Raw genomic sequence first — 12899 nt, forward strand, 5'->3', positions numbered from 1 at the left:
CATGTATTCATATAAGTGCATTGATTTAACTTCAGCGCATGTTCATAGCACTGAAACTTGGCAGGCATTCAAGCATGAGTGTATATTTATTTGTTGAATAAATGTGGTAATATACTTATTTCAGCTTTAAGTTTTTCACAAAGACCAAAATAAATATTAATAAATACAGATACAATTTGCAAAAAAATAAGTATGGATAAATACCGATAGAAATGTAAAAAAAAACATAAACCGTAATCCCTAGTTATAATACAAACAAAATGTTTCCATATATCCTTATGGAGTTTTCTGTCGTCAATACTGTGCAATCACAGATACTTCATGAGCGAATTGATCACAATAAACAACCTTTACATTTCAACCTGCAACTCCATTCTGTAAAAGGATACGTCCGGACAATCATCACATTTTGTTGAAGGTCTCAAAAATCACTAAAAATGTTGTACATTTGAAATATTACCTCCACAGGTTCACTCTAACCTGAGGGTTCGAACCCTATAGACAGTCCATTTACAGCTTATGCAGATATTAGCTTGCCTCTTATGCATAAATCACTGAATGGGAAGTTGGAGAGGGCGTTCTAAGTGTAGAACTTGAAAGAAAGGGAAACCAGACTTGCTTTCCTGCACTTTATTATTAAACATGAACATGCATTCCCCAATCCAGCAATGCCCTTGAAGATTACCTAGTCAGTGACATTCCCTGTCTTCATTTTTATCAGTTAGTGTACTGCATAAAATATGATCTTTGAAAAACGAATAACTTCTTTTCAATTGTATACTAGCAGATTAAAAATAATCGCTATGAAAAATAAAGCGTCGCTGCAAATAAGTGCCTCACATTTTTAAAAGCTGAGAATTAGAAAACCAGTATACCCCAGTGGTAAGCGTACCTATTTGTGATCAATTGGTACCAACTTTTATTTTCTGATGATGTTTGCTAAGTTCTATCCTTAGAAAATATAAACTGCTTTGAAATCAAATGAGAAAAGGTGTAAGCTCTCTGGAGTAGGTGAAAACAGATTATGATTGTACGATGTGCATAAAGAAAAGGCTTACAGGTGACCAATGGATAAAGAATGATGAAGGGAGGGCATTTGACGTCATCAGTGAAGACTGTGCACTCCTTACAAGTTCTTCTTGATAAGTAATGCCACTGCAGAATGTGGAACAAGATGCCCACCAATAAAGCACGAGCCTAAGAGGGTGGCAAAAGTGAGAACGTCACTAGATGGGTACAAAAGAGAGGCCCGATCACCCCACTAAACTGAGCAGCAGATAGATCCAATGTTTCCCTTCCCTAATCTGCTCATGGGCAGGGGCACCCAGTTCTTAACTCCACACACTGAAGACCTAATTAGGTATTGCAGACAGTCATACTGGCAACATTTCTACTAATCCGATTGATTGAATGTGCCCATGCCTGCTTCACATCTATGGAGCAGGATCGAAATTCATTACTCTGGGTCCAACATATTCTTTGCAAGGTTGGGAAGAGCAGCGTAGCCAGGAAAAATGTTGATAACGCAGAAAATGGCCTATAAAACTAATCAATAATAATGCTAATTTGGTTTCAGTTTTAATATGAAAATGCATTTAAAAATTGTCATGCAGGAAAATGGTGCAGAATGCCCTAAGCTGACACTCCTATTGCCAGTCTACAGTTAGACCTTTATTTTCTATAAAATATATGCTTTTAGGAAATGCTAAACTCTGCACAAGTGTATTCATAGTTTGACCTTAAAGTGACTTTCTTAGATGCTGTCATATCTATAGAATGTACTGCATTTATAAAAATTATCTTATAAAATGTATCATATTCTTCAGCTACATATTGTTGATAAACTAGAACTGAACTTCCTTCTTAGTCATATGTTCCTATTATATTGAATAGAGAACTTGTTTTAACAATAAATGTATTCCTATACGAGATTGCCTGCTATTGCCTCAAGGTGACCTGAAAGTAAATGTTTAAGTCTTTAGCATAGTTCATTGTTCCTCAGTGAAACATTTAACAAGCGATAGACTGAATATTTCAGTGTTCTTCCCTGGGAACCAAGGCTAGCTTGTCCCATTTAGACAAATGTTAGCAGGAGATGATACTTTTCTGATAACGGATCATGAGATTCACATGATTGCCGTGCGAAAGGAAGAACAAGACCACTAGGCTGTCTTTTCATTGGATGACACCGTCCGGATATGCTACACAGTAATATCATGTTTTAAGTCTTTTATAATAGTGTGTGTTCCTAGCTAGTTAAGGCAGAGCAGCACATTGCATTGCCATCTTCCTCGAGCATCCATTCCTGCAATTTCCCTTGCTTTTTCTGTTGCTTACTTGCTGTGAGCTACTGCTAACAGTGATTACCGTTGCCCGACACTTGGCAGGTGACCATTTTCCTTACCTCTTTTTCCCTATTTTACCTGGATGAGGTTTGTTTGAGCAGTTGTTATTGAGACAGAATACTCAAACTTTTGAAGAGATGAGACTTGGCTGTGTTTGAGGAAGTACTCTTTATGGGGAGTTTGACTTACTTTAGACTTTGATTTTGATGCTCTTTTGATCTTACTCTTCGAGGAATTCTTTATGGGTTCCATTAAGTTAGGTTCCTTTTAGATAGAAGAGGGACTATTTCCTCTATGGAACAAATTGGTATTTTGCCATTTTGATTACTCTAACCATATTTTCCTGAAGATTTCTGTAATTAAATATTCTGATTCACTAATTGAATAAAAAGGCGAATAAAAAGAACTTACTCATCTCTTAAGGAGAAATAAATATTTTAAGGCTTTCTTAAAACTCTCATCATTGACTGAACTTAACGGTATGTAATGGCAATAATTAATTTGATTTGAGCCAGTTTCCATTCATACAAGGTTGCAAAGATCTATTGCCTCGAAGAAGAGAGAACAAATTATAGCATGGAGCTGGAGTGCATTCCAGTAAGTGAAAGGCTGAACTTGTACTGGAGAGTAAAGTTGGGAACCATCATGGCATTTTTCCAGTTACACAAGGGCATGTTACAAGTAGAAAACATAACAAGACTATCAAACACTTTATTAAAACATTTCATAATCCCTGCGTGCACATCTAGTGAAAGTTTAACCTGTTTTTTTCTTAGGGGTCTCAGGTGGTGAGCGTGATGCTCATGCAATCAAAATATTTCACTGATCTTACACTGTGTTAGGGCACTCAAGAGCAGTGGTGCAGCAAGGTGGGGGCGAGACCTAAGGAAGTGTAATGATCCTCTGAATGTGAAAAGAGGAGAGTAGAAGGCGAAACAATTCAAACTGTACCGGTCGCCGAACCAGACATGAGATTCCAAAGAGGGGATGTTTGCTGTCAGAATAAGTAACAGAGTTGTGAATAGTGTGCACCGTTTAAAATGGTATCGTTTTTGCTGCTTTTTTGTGTTGCCGTCATGTCAGGGAACAAAACCCGCCACTCCCGATCATTACTAGTCTTGTCATTAATAATCTCAGACCACAACCTGTTGCTAACGCCAGAGACTGAAGTCGAAGCTATGAAACTTGGCTGTATTCTCGGTTCCTTCCTCTGATTCTTCTGTAAAATGAGGAGAGGCCAATCCGTGCATCCAGAGGGTGAAGAGGGAAGGTACGTATTGGCCTCCCTTCATTTTACAGAACAATCAGAGCAGGAAACCGAAAATACAACCAGGTCAATAACGGATCCCGACCCAGCCCTCTTGGCTGTGTTGATTCATTACTGAGACCCACAAAGCTAGAACTCGATTGAAGCACTGGGTAGGTCTGCTATTAACACTCCACTGTTAACTGGTGGGTGCTGAGTGCCACAAGCAGGAGGGGAATCAACGATAGGAATTGGCTATTAGGCCCCAGAGGCTTGAAAATAGCAAAACTTTGGGGTATTCCCAGACAGGAGGATAGCCAGGGCTCTAGTCGTGGGTAGACGCGATAACGAGCAGCTGTCACTCTGCACAGCTTTATCCTTCAGACAAGTGTCCCCATGCACACTCGGCAGCCCTTTGCAAACATTCAGCACTATTGATATTACGTTTCTGACTGCTACCATGTGAAGTTGATGCCCTGATTGTATGTCTCATTGGTATCCCTATCTTAACTTTCCATTTCAGTGATTTTGAGCAGTTCGAATATGTTTTAGTGCTTCTTATTGGCAAAAGCTTGTAATGTCTAAAATCTATCTCTTTCCATCATTGCTTATTTTGCTCACAAGAATGTGTCACTCATATTCGTTGAATGTCACTCATAATTACGCTGAAATTATTGCAATAATAATCAACAGAGACCACCTGAAAAAAATATTCAGTATATATTCCGATGTTGTTGGAATATACTCAGTGTGTTAAAATACCCCTCACACACCAAAAGGGCCCTTGGTGTCATGCTTCATCATCGGGGTCTTCCCGCCCCCGCTGCGGGACGGGGCAGTGCTGCGACAAGCGGCTACGCCGGAGCACCTTTTTATTGTGAGTACTATGTGAGTGATAATGGAGTGAGTGTCAGTGGGGTCAGGAGTGATAAGCAGTGAAGTTAAAAGATACCTGGCCTGGTGTATAGAAAAAATTATTTAATAGGCACTGGCTGGTATCGTTAAAAGGGGTGAGGCGGAGGGCAAGAACGAGTTACTAGTCTTGCTCTCCTGTGTGGGTCAACATGTTTCGGGGCGACATGCCCCTTCGTCAGGACCGGGTATATAGATCCCCCTGTCACTCACTAATGCGCTCCCACAGATAGAGAGTGAAATGTATGATCAATGTGTATAGATAAATTTTATGGATACACGTGAAAAAGCTAGCTCAGTACTACTGATGATATAAGCTTTTTGCATGAGGAGACAATGCCCCATGAGCCGGAAGCCACTGACGAAGGAGGAAGCACTGAGGTGTGGGGGTTGATTGGACCCTCTTTACCCTTCGCCCAGCTTGGCTCATGGGGCATTGTCTCCTCATGCAAAAAGCTTATATCATCAGTAGTACTGAGCTAGCTTTTTCACGTGTATCCATAAAATTTATCTATACACATTGATCATACATTTCACTCTCTATCTGTGGGAGCGCATTAGTGAGTGACAGGGGGATCTATATACCCGGTCCTGACGAAGGGGCATGTCGCCCCGAAACATGTTGACCCACACAGGAGAGCAAGACTAGTAACTCGTTCTTGCCCTCCGCCTCACCCCTTTTAACGATACCAGCTAGTGCCTATTAAATAATTTTTTCTATACACCAGGCCAGGTATCTTTTAACTTCACTGCTTATCACTCCTGACCCCACTGACACTCACTCCATTATCACTCACATAGTACTCACAATAAAAAGGTGCTCCGGCGTAGCCGCTTGTCGCAGCACTGCCCCGTCCCGCAGCGGGGGCGGGAAGACCCCGATGATGAAGCATGACACCAAGGGCCCTTTTGGTGTGTGAGGGGTATTTTAACACACTGAGTATATTCCAACAACATCGGAATATATACTGAATATTTTTTTCAGGTGGTCTCTGTTGATTATTTATGCTTTCATAAGAGGAGGATTAGCCCACCGAGGTGCCGAGTTGCACCACCTCTTCACTCCCCCTTTTTGATATTTCTTAGAAATTATTGCAATGTCACACATAAGCAACCTGAAACCTTGGCGGCTATGAGAACAGCTTCTGGGTCCGTACCTAGCCAGTTTACAGCCGCCCCCCCGGGCAGAGCTCTGAGGGCATGGGGGCACTCAGCACCCCCTGCAGAGCCATGATTCCCTGGCCAAGATTATCAGGAGGCTAGACTCCTGACCACGTGAGTATCTTTGGGTCTCCCTGCGGTCGGCATCCCCAGATTCATTCCCTTCAGCCACCGCCTTCATCCTGCTGCACCCTGTGCTTTCCCTTCTTCACTTAGCAGGGACCCCTGTGGGCGCCAGCTGCTCGCATACCTGCCATCCTTCTAACCCAGTCATTATCACGCATGCAACATTTACGTATACGCCTTTACCAACCATGCCTTTAAAACGAGGTTTTCGTGTGAAAGTCATGCGTTGTAAAGAACATACGTTGTAAAAATTTAGGTTATAAATGCATGCATGGCAATGACGCATGCGTTATATTAACGGTGTTGAAAAGGCATGCATGCTTCCATCTTACAACCGAGCTAAATCTATCCTCTCCTCGCAATTTATAAAAAAAAACGGAAAATCCAATACGTGCACGCTATTTTCATTTTTTTCCCCACAAAGATATACAATGATAATTCATTGCTTTGGCAGCTCCTTTATGCAAGTTAGAGCATGCGAGGCCCTTTTAGTGTTTTCCACTTTCTAAACATACCGCTAGATGTCACAGTTTCTCAGTGAATAGGTTACCATTTATAAAATTCCACGGAACTACAGGTGCACCATTGTGTAGATCGCAGTATGCATTGTAATGCAGTGTAAATGCCTTTATATAGCGCTTTAATTACCCCTGACAAGGCTATGAAGCACTTTATGTCGTATGTGGACAATGTTGCTTTCAGACGGCAACTGGCTTTTTAAAAGATCAGAAGAGGGCCAGGAGGCGTGCGAACACAAATCATATTGCAATACTAGATAGAGAGAGATCGGCGGATATAAAAATTGCTGTATCAAACGTAAAGGCTGTTCCGTTGTTGCCGATTAGACTAGTGTGAATAAAATGTTCTTTGTAATCCTCTGCATAATTCAAATTACTGAACTTGAAATGGCCCCTATCAGCTTGTGGATCAAAGAGAATGCAAATCCATCTCTGTGTGTGTTTGCTCTGCTAGACATGTGCGTGCCTCAGACTGTTAATTTTGCATCACTAATACCTTTTAAACTTAAATTTACCGTAGCTTTGTTATTTGCCACAGTGTGATGTAGCATAATAATGTGGAGTTGGAGCTCTGCAGTGAAGGAATAATAATACTCTTTATTGCACAATTATTTTAAATCACTGCAGTGAAAGAACACAGCTGGGAATTTTTACAAAGCCCCGTGCCTAGCTAGGACAAGGAGCCTGTCACGCGCACACATGAGTGCTGTCAATCACGGGCTGCAGAGGCTCAGCTCCTCCGGGGCCCCACTGTCCAATCAGTGAATCTCAAACTGTTTCTCAGCGTAGCACTTGTTCTGCCTTCTGGGATATGTGTGCTTCCTTGACTGAAATCTGGGACTCAAAGTCATCTTTTTTACGTGTTGACGGAAGCTCAAGTGCTGTGAAATCCATACCTGGTGACAGAATCCCAAGGGTATCCCTCTGGGGTAAGGGAGGAACGATGGGACCGAACAATAATCATAACTTGAATCTCATGTTCTCGCAGAACCCTACCCACCCCACTTCCACTAAACCCCTGCTTCACCCTTTTCCACTATCCCTGACTGAGACACCAGTGCCCTCGCAAGCAGCACTGCCCGCTCTCCTTTCTTATAAATCTGACCCTGTTACCCCCAGCCTGCTAGACTTCATGGAGGACGAAGTTCTAGACCTCCAGCTACGAATCTGCCCTGAAGAATGACGAACATGCTATCTGCACGGTCATAACCAACCCCAACAGACCAGCCGCCCCCCGCAGCAGAGGAGTTATCAACAGCAACCTTGCGCTAGTACCCATCTCTGCCACTACTCTTGACACTCACCCTAACCCCCCTCTATCTGGTCTCCTAATTAACTGCCGTTCAGCAGTCAAACATGCCACTGATGTCACTGACCTCATCCTGAGCCAAAAATCGGACTTAGCGATCTTGACCGAATCTTGTCTCAATGAATCCTCGTCGCCCTGCCTGGATCTCTTAGTTCCACCCAACTACAACATCGTGAGGCTGGAAAGGCAGACTAAGAAAAAGGGGGGAGGCATTGCCTGCATCTACCGATCTAACCTCCGGGTTACTGAACTTCTGGCCGATCCCACAGACTCTTGTGAATACCTTGCACTTTCCATAGGCAGCAACACCACTCAACTATGCAAACTGCACATATTTTACCACCCCCAGGCAAAAATGACACTTTCACCCACCACCTCATGGAAATCATCACAGCCAAGGTCTCCCCCAACTCTAAAGACATCTTCCTGTGTGACTTCAACGTGCACTGGAACGACCCCAAGGACCCGCAGATCAGTGCCATTAGAGACTTCCTGGCTGACCAAGCTCTCACCCAAGCGGGCACTCTCCCTACTCACTCGAAAGGTGCCACCCTTGACTGGATCATCGCCAAGGAATCAGCGGTTAAGCATATCTCTATAGATCCATGCGATTGGTCTGACCAACATGCTATCACCTTCCTCCTACCTGGTATCCACAAGACATGGGCTCCACAACCCATGATTCCCAAAAGGTGGGTTAGAGACACCAAGAACCTTGATCTTGGGAAACTGGCTGCTCGCTGTGAGACTGACCTCCCCCCTCCCATATCAATACGGTCAACAACTTCACTGAACACTATTTCAAGACTATATCCAACATTATGGATGACCTTGCTCCGCTAAAATTTAAAAGAACCCAAATCAAAGACAGAAATCCCTGGTTCAACGGATTCCTCAACAATGAGAGGAGAACCCTCCGACAGACAGAACAAAACCGGAAACAGCATCCATCAGCAGCCCATCTAAAACTTCTCCGCCAGGCCAGAAATGCCTCCAATAGGAAAATCCTCAAATCAAAAAAATAATTTTTCAGAACAGAACTGGACAACGCCAAGAACAGACCTCGCAAGCTATTCAAATTGGTCAAACACCAATCTAACAAACTGGCAAAAACCTCAAAAGAAACCCCTAAATCCCAGGTCTCAGGCGAAGAATTCTCCTCCTACTTCAGTGACAAAATCGCTGCCCAAGAAAAAGAATTCAGATCTGCCACTCACTTCCAAACCCCTGAGGTTCGGCCTCGCCCTGCCGTGCTACCTGTCCAGACCCCACCCAAAAAACAAGCACACTGGCCCAGCTTCAAAATATATGACGAACAGTCCATCCCAAAAATACTATCCTCCCTGTACCTGAACAATCACTTTAATGATCCTCTCCCCTCCAATTGCCTAGCCGCCGCCTCTCAGGCTATCATCCCATCTTGGACTGCAATCATCAACGCATCCCTCCAACAGGGATCAATACCTGCCTCTCTCAAAGCCGGACAAGTCGTCCCCATCTTAAAAAAACCTACCTTGTACCCTGCCTCCCCCGACAACTACAGGCCTATATCCAATATCCCTCTCCTAGCTAAAGTCCTGGAGAAATGTGTGCAACAACAGTTGACCAACATATCACTAACTTTCACTTGCTAGACGACTTCCAATCCGGGTTCAGGCCTGTACACAGCACCAAAACCACCCTCCTCCACCTCGTGGATGATGCCTTCCAAGCCCTTGACCAAGGCGAAACACGTCTCCTAATCCTCCTAGACCTTTCGTCGGCCTTCGATACGGTCAACCATGAAAAACTCCTTGAACGTCTCAACATCACGATGGGATTGGATGGCGCCGTTCTTAAATGGTTTGGATCCTTCCTCCAGAATCGCTCGCAGAGAGTGCTAGTTAATTGTAGCTTATCCGCCTCCACCACGATCATGGTTGGAGTCCCCCAAGGATCAACCTTGTCCCCTACCCTCTTAAATCTTTACCTTGAACCATTTGCGGAAGTACTAAGCACTGCCAACATTGCCTAACAGTGCATCGGCCAGTGCAGCTGACTTCGGAGCACAGGGTTCACGGTTCGATCCCCGGCTCCGGAGGCAGCTCAGCTCAGCACCATGTGACTCTGGGCAATAGCTCACTTAATTTCCACAACAGCCCCCAGTGCCTTGAGTAGTTCGGCTTTACAAATACGGAGTTACATTTACTTTTTACCATATGTATGCTGACGACACCCAGATCTCATCAAAATCTCATCTCTTGCGGACATTATCTCCCTGAATGAGGCCTTGAAGTTGACTGTACATTGGCTTTCCGCCAATCAGCTTAAACTCAACAAAAAAAACCACAGAATTTCTTCTAATTGACCCACCTAAAAACCACCCAGACACTCAGGAATGGATTAAGACTATCACAGCTTTAAACTGCACTCCTACCTTAGTAGACTCTGCCAAATCCCTCGGAATAACCCTCGACTGCAACTTGAACATGCGTGGCCATATCAACTTGCTGGCCAAAACTGCCAGAACTAACTACTCAAGAAACCTAAAACCTTTCCTTGACACCTCTGACCTGAAAATGGCATTCCAGGCACTAGTCATCTTGAAACTAGAATATGAATGCTCAACCCTCGCATGTCTTCCCAAGATTTCTTTAGCCCCTTTGAAAGCCTGCCTCAGCCTGGCAGCCGGATGCCTAACTGGCTCTAAGAAGTTTGACCGCATCTTCCCACACCTAAAAGCTCTGAACTGGCTTCCTCTCGAAGCCAGAATTCACCTGAAGCTGGTGTGCATCACTTACAGGGCCTTACACGCTAATTCCCCTGCATTTCTCGCCCAGAAACGTGTGGTATCCTGAGGAGCCAGAAACTACGGGTCTGCTAGTAACCCCCTGCTCCAACCAGCACCCTTGTGTAAAAAAAAAACTTACAATCGGGCTTTCTCTGGAGCCGCTCCAAGAAAATGGAACCCTCCCCCACCCTCTATTAGAAGACTTTGGTCGCTGGCTCGCTTTAAAAAGGAGGCCAAACCTTCCTAATGGGTAATTTCCTTGCCTAACGCCTACAATGCATTCACTTCAGTGACTTTGTTCTACCTCCTACCACAGCCTCTCCATGGTTCCTTGACTTGGTACCTACCCGGCACCTATGGACTCCCCACCCGGGTTTTTGAGATCGCCTGTCTCCAGTATATGTAACTATCTGTTTTGTTATAATCCCAAATTAATTCACCCCTCCCATGTCTTTTGTATACCATTTGTCAATCCTGTAAAACGATCTGATAACATCACGGGCCTGGTTCGCGCTCTATAAAAACCCTAAATAAAAACATTATTTATTTCTATCGCACTTCTATGATGTCTCAGTGCTCTTAATAAAATATGTTATTATTACCCAAGTTAATGGTAAACGGTTTAACAACTCTGAGGAAGGAAAGGCAGAGTTTTCTTTCTTTGGATTCCCATCATGCTATAAAAAATTCTTTGATAATAAGGCGCTTGCTTCTCAGAACTAAGAATATGTCCTACACTACATGTATACAGAAGACCCATGAGGCGTGCACAATTGCACAACTTGCTATGGACTAATGGCAGCAAATATAGGATAAGTTCGGTTGGCAAATTCCATTCTGAATGTCGCAGCACAATAGGTTACACACAGTAAGGAAACAGTAGAACTATCTATTTTTCGAATATCAATTTATTTTGATAGAAATTTAGAAAACCACTATTTTCAAAGTTAAAAATATTGACCCTTCGGTTCCTTTATCGGTCATTTTATTTCAGCAAAAAATCATTTTATATGACTAAATACAAGCAATACCATTCAAAACAATGTAGTCCCCTTGCACTTCTCCTCTCAAATGCATACCACATATACCATACAGCCCAGCCAATCAACTCCTTTCTTTGCCTGACCCCATTCTACTAATCAAAACTTAATGATCTCGTACTAGATGTACACAAGGAGCAAGAAGTGGAAAACAGTTGTTTGAACTGTGGATGAGCATGTATACCTCAGCTGGTTCAAAGATTATTGTTTTTTTGGTGACAGCAAAGCTTTTTCTCACACTATAGCTCAGGCTATATATAATTTTCAACTTAAATTATCCTGCTTTAGAAAACAGAATTATTGCACAGGTTACACATACGTTTAAGTTTGTAGATGTATATAGTGCGGCTTATCACCCACTATGGTATCCAGGTGCTGTCATGGGCACAGGGAGATCAAGTGATTTGCCCCGAATCACAAAATGTTGCACCGATGCTGAGACTAAAACCCGGATCCCCAGCTTCCGAGTTGGCATCTCTGGCCACTGCGCCACATCCTCTCCTTTCACATATCTAACAGTCTGAGAGGTTACGAAGCAGGGCTATCTATCAGGTTACACCATTCATATTGAATGACTACTTAAGCGTAGAATATAATGACCAATCGATTTGATCACAACCACAAAGAGAAACAACCAGTTAAGCAGCGGACTTCAGCTGCCTTTGCTCTCTCCACCCCACTTGTTGTGTTGGCTCTTTGATGGATGCTAAATCATTGATTTTTAGTTTTCATGAGTTCTGTTAAAAAGTGGATTGTTAATTGGGGTGGATATGAGTACTCCATAAGGAATATGGTCACAACTTACCTGAGTAAAACATGGGTTCTATCATTTACACATGTGCTCAAATCTCTGGTAATTATGGCACAGACCAGACAGGGTTAACTTAAACTTAAGGAAATGCTATTAACTTTTTTGCAATAAAACCAACAGTTAAAAAGTCAAAACAGACCCAATAAAAATCCAACAACCAATTTGTAAACACAGAGAAAAACCTAATTGGCAATAGGACACTGAAACGACAAAAATTCCATTAAGGGAAAATAAATAGGTATTTTTGTTTAAATTAGGTCATAAATTATAACATATGCCATGGAAAAGTAAATCAACATTCAGAAGTTACTGTTCGCAATTAACCAGGACCTTGGAGTAATTTGGCTTACCACAATGGAATGCAAGTAAGATACATCAAGCAGGTCATCTAACTATCTAACTAATAGCAATAGCAGGATCGCTTGGCCTCCTTATCTCTGGTTTATCATATAGTTTTTAAATTACAGTATTAATTAATTTCACCAACTCTGAGCAGGCATATTTTCATAGTCCAGTAGTAAATAACTTTGTGTACCACTCAAAACAATAGTGCTTTCTAGGACTTTGGGGGTACGAGGTTAAGTCATTCCAGAATGTACAATATAGCCTTATAGCTTGCTGATGGGTGCTAGACCGTAAACCCAAGTTTTAGCCCGAGCCG

The 12899-nt window shown here is 42.8% G+C and overlaps 1 protein-coding gene across 1 annotated transcript in view; it reads right to left on the minus strand.

Moving 5' to 3' along the window:
* The window catches only part of HS6ST2 (heparan sulfate 6-O-sulfotransferase 2), a 925206-nt gene that overhangs the window by 3364 nt on the left and 908943 nt on the right, over positions 1-12899 (minus strand). The gene's annotated exons all lie outside the window — the stretch shown is intronic.

This window comes from Lissotriton helveticus, chromosome 4_1, assembly GCF_964261635.1.
Source record: "Lissotriton helveticus chromosome 4_1, aLisHel1.1, whole genome shotgun sequence".
Taxonomy (NCBI): domain Eukaryota; kingdom Metazoa; phylum Chordata; class Amphibia; order Caudata; family Salamandridae; genus Lissotriton; species Lissotriton helveticus.